This window comes from Ovis aries, chromosome X (assembly GCF_016772045.2).
Source record: "Ovis aries strain OAR_USU_Benz2616 breed Rambouillet chromosome X, ARS-UI_Ramb_v3.0, whole genome shotgun sequence".
Taxonomy (NCBI): Eukaryota; Metazoa; Chordata; class Mammalia; order Artiodactyla; family Bovidae; genus Ovis; species Ovis aries.
In genome coordinates this window covers 138,707,100-138,712,045 of record NC_056080.1, presented here as the reverse complement: position 1 = coordinate 138,712,045, position 4,946 = coordinate 138,707,100, and positions in this window count along the sequence as shown.

The following is a 4,946-nucleotide window of genomic DNA, read 5'->3' as shown; positions in this document are numbered from 1 at the left end:
ATATGCCAAAAGATCTAGAGGCTGCTGGGTCTCAGATGGTGATAAATGCAGCCTTGGTGTCTCAAGCCTACCCCAAAAATGTCAGATGGGGGACTCCAAGTGACTCAATTTTTATACATCCCTGAATGCCCAGTACCTTTGTTGGGAAGAAACTTGCTGTATAAATTGGGGGCACAAGTGACCTTTCCCCACAACAAAAGACCCACTCTTTTGAGTGGGCTCAACCACCTGTTTACATTTCCTCTCAGTAACCCCTCAAGATGAATGGAGGTTGCACGATCTCCCGGAAGAGAAACCAGATGGGCTAAACAGTTGAGAAAGAGAGTTAACTCAACAATTCCCTGAGGTCTGGATGGAAGACAGCACCCCAGGCTTGCAAAACAAGTCCCACTGTTAACAAAACTCAAACCCAGTACAATTACATCAGCACCCGCCTTGGGCCTATAAGACCTTGCTAAGCCATTAACTCTTTACATGACTGAAAAGGACAAGGTGGCTATGGGAGTGTTGTCCCAGACTATGGGGACATGGGACAGACCTGTGGCTTATCTCTCAAAATGGCTGGACAGTGTTGTCACTGGGTGGTGGGATGCTTATGGGCAGTTACTGCAGTTGCCTTACTGGTCCGGGAGGCAACCAAGCTGACTTTGGACAAAGATTTGATAGTAAAAGTCCTTCATGAGGTCAACACTCTCCTGTGAGGGGACCCCCATAAATGGCTGTCGACATCCCAGATTACTCAATACCAGGGACTGTTATGTGAGAACTCCCATGTTACTATTGAGCCTTGTCAGGCCCTGAATCCGGCCACTCTCCTTCCTATGGGAAAATGTGGGCCCTCACATGATTGCAAAGAAATATGCCAGCAGACCTGTCTTGAAAGACCAGCCAATCCCGGACCCAGATTTGGTCCTGTACACCAATGGCACCAGCCTGGTGAAACAAGGACAAGGACTGTTGGGATATGCAGTAGTCACAGAAGAAACCACCGTTGAGGCTAGCTCTCTGCCATCATATTGGTCTGCTCAATGGGCCAAACTAAATGCTCTAATCTGGGCCCTCCAGCTGTCAAAAGGTAAGAAGACAAACATTTACACAGACTTCAGGTATGCTTTTGCCACACTACATGTACACAGGGCTCTGTATAAGGAGAGAGGCCTTTTGACAGCTAGTGAAAAAGATATTAAAAATAAAGAAGAAATTAAGACCCTATTAAATGCTGCCTGGGAGCCAGAAAGGGTTGCAGTCATACACTGCGGAGGACATCAAAAAGAGGATAACCCCCGAGCTTGGGGAAACAGACTGGCAGATGAGACCGCCAAACAAGCAGCTGAGGGCTTGGGGGTGACAAGTGAAGCCCCTATTAAAGCTTTTATATTTGCAGAGCTGTCTGAGCTAACACTGGACTCTCCAAAATACAGTGAAACCCAAAACCAACTAGCCAAAGTGGAAGGGCCCATCAAGACTGAAAAGGGATGGTGGGAACTGCCAAGTGGCAAATTATTGGTACCGGAGGAGCTGGCACCCACTCTGGTAAGCCAAACACACCAAGCGACCCACCTAGGCCATGATAAACTGGAAAAGCTAATTTGAAAATATTTCTTGGTTCCCCACCTATCTTCCCTATGCAGGACAAAATCTCAGAACTGCACTACCTGCTCACAGGTCAATGCTGCCTCTCGGCACAGACAAATGTCCGGGGATTCAACTAAAAGGCACGCTGCCCTTTGAACACCTTGAAGTGGACTTCACTGAAATGAAACCTCACTGACACTACCGTTACTTGCTGGTCATGGTATGTACGTTCTCAGGATGGGTAGAAGCTTTTCCTACCCGGACTGAAAGAGCATCAGAAGTAGCCCGGTGCCTGCTTAGGGAGATAGTTTTCAGATTTAGATTTCCTACCAGCATTGGATCAGACAGTGGCCCAGCTGTCGTAGCTGATTTAGTACAATGAGTAAGCAAAACTTTAAATATCAAGTGGAAATTACATACAGCATATAGGCCCCCGAGTTCTGGGATGGTGGAGGGAACCAACTGGACACTTAAAGAGACACTCTCCAAGTAGATCATAGAGACTGACTGTTCCTGGGTGGACTTGTTTCCTATGGCTCTGCTCAGACTCAGGATGACTCCACGGTCCCATGGCTATTCTCCATACAAAATTGTGTACAGGAGGCCCCCTCCCATAGTAAAACAAGTGTCAACAAATTTGCCTCAGGTAAGGGGAGATGAGATTTCACAACAAATGGAACAACTGGGTAAGGCAATAAATCAGGTAACTAAGTTTGTACAAGAAAGGGTGCCGTTCCCCCTTGGGGAACAGATTCACGAATTTGTGCCTGGGGATCAAGTGTGGGTCAAGGACTGGAAAGATGACTCCTCAACCCCCACATTGGAAGGGTCCATATACTGTTGTTCTAACCACCCCTATGGCAGTTAAAGTTGCAGGTGTCACCCCCTTGAATCCACCACATGAGGATGAAGAGAATATACCACGCAGACCCAGAAAACGCTGAGTGGACGGTGCGGAGGGACGCCACTGACCCTCGAGAGACTAAGATCATCCTTAAGAAGAAGGAAAAGAAGATCCTGGACAAGCCCCTTCAGGATGAAGCCACATAATCAACTCCTGCTGCTTGGCCTCATCAATGTGATTTTGAATTTAACTTCTGTTTCAACTCAGGACAATGTTTTCATTTCATGGATACATTCCTATGCGGACTTCCACAACACCTCCAACTGCTGCGTATGTGGGGCTCTGCCTCTGTCTGTGATGGATGGTCTTCCTTGGTGAGTGTCACCGCTCCACCAAGGAGATTTTAAACCATTCAGCTCCTTTCTGAGATGATGAAAAGAGACTTTCCTTTCTCTTGTCAATCATAATCTCTCCCTGCTGTCTTGGTGTAAGCCAGACCTACAGTCAATAGACTCGGATCATGGGGTTACATTTGATGTAAACACCAGTTTCATAGAAGTAACAAAATCCTATACCTCATATTTAAAGAACAAAAAGGAAAAAAGCTCCCTGACCAGCAAGGGAGGACAGGCCTCTAGGTATGTTAAACAATTCTACCAAGTCTGGGATGAATATTTCTGGATGACCCCAGAAAAGAGTGAATTAATTACTCCTGCCACTATATGCTGGGAACAAAAAGAACACAGGGTAGGGTTTAGTGTCCATCCATTAGACTCAAAAGAACTAAAATATATGGGGTATCTATCCCCCGAACAATGTAAATGAACATTCAAGGTCACATACAACCCCAACCAGTCCATCCATTAGCCAGGCTCTGATTGGAAATATAACCCTGGAATCCACTGAGTGGTGAGCAACAGAACCCAATGGTTTTGTGGGCCTAACATTTGCTCTTGGTTACCAATCGGCTGGGTAGGCTGCTGCACACTGGGATTTGCCTTTGCCCATGGCAGCATAAAGCCTAACCTACAGCAAGCCCTGGTAAATCTACTTATTTACATGCTAGGTGGACAAGGTCTGTGTTTCAATGGTATGAGTATATTGCTGCTTTATTCATACCTTCTATAGGGACAACAGATATTATGATTAAAGTAGAAGCCTTGAATAATTTCACAAAACAGGCCCTCCTAGATAGTGCTAAAGCCATCCAAGCCTTAAATGAAGAACAAATCCAAAAGAGAAAAGCGGTAATTCAAAATAGAATGGCTTTGGACATGTTCACAGCTACTCAAGGAGGGACCCGTGCTATAATTAAAGTTGAATGTTGTGTATATATTCCTAATTTATCTGACAGTGTATCAGTTGCTTTAGATGACATGAAAAACCAGGTAAAAGCAATGTCAAATGAAAACATTCCTTTCTGGACTTCGGTCCTATCTTGGGTGAAGGGCAATTGGTGGAAAACTATATTTACCATTGTTATAGTTTCCTTGATAGTTCTGCTTTGTGAACCCTGCATTTTACAATGTATTATGAACTTTGTAACCCAAAGGTTGGTGTCATTCTCCCAAATTGGCAGTCAGAGAGCCAGGGTGCAATATATCCCTAGATGCTCATACTATGAGTTAAGAGCATCAAGAAGGGGGGATGAAGGAGGAAACAGACAGAACAGATTCCATCTTGAAAGCAGGACTCCATCTTGGGCAGGACTGTGGACTTTGAGCTATATGCCTAGTATCCATGGAAATGACACACCAACTGGAAAACCAGAACCCACCCCATCGCCTCGCCCCCCATGGAAGAGCCCCAGGGCTTGTACCTAGACTCTCCATTGCCTAAAAGAATATGCTAATTATCTGTGTACCTGAATAGAATCATAAATTCTATTATGATTATTGGGGTATGACCACAGGCTTATTGATAACTATCTACTGTTAACTACCCAGGCTGTATGCAGGTCAGGAAGCAACAGTTAGAACTGGACATGGAACAACAGACTGGTTCCAAACAGGAAAAGGAGTACATCAAGGCTGTATATTGTCACCCTGCTTATTTAACTTATATGCAAAGTACATCATGAGAAACACTGGGCTGGATGAAGCACAAGCTGGAATCAAGATTGCCGGGAGAAATATCAATACCCTCAGATATGCAGATGACACCATCCTTATGGCAGAAAGTGAAGAACTAAAGAGCCTCTTGATGAAAGTGAAAGAGGAGAGTGAAAAAGTTGGCTTAAAAGTCAACATTCAGAAAACTAAGACCATGGCATCCAGTCCCATCACTTCATGGGAAATAGATGGGGAAACAGTGGCTGACTTTATTTTTCTGTGCTCCAAAATCACTGCAGATGGTGATTGCAGCTATGAAATTAAAAGATGCTTACTCCTTGGAAGGAAAGTTATGACCAACCTAGACAGCATATTACAAAGCAGAGACATTACTTTGTCAACAAAGGTCTGTCTAGTCAAGGCTATGGTTTTCCAATAGTCATGTATGGATGTGAGAGTTGGACTATAAAGAAAGC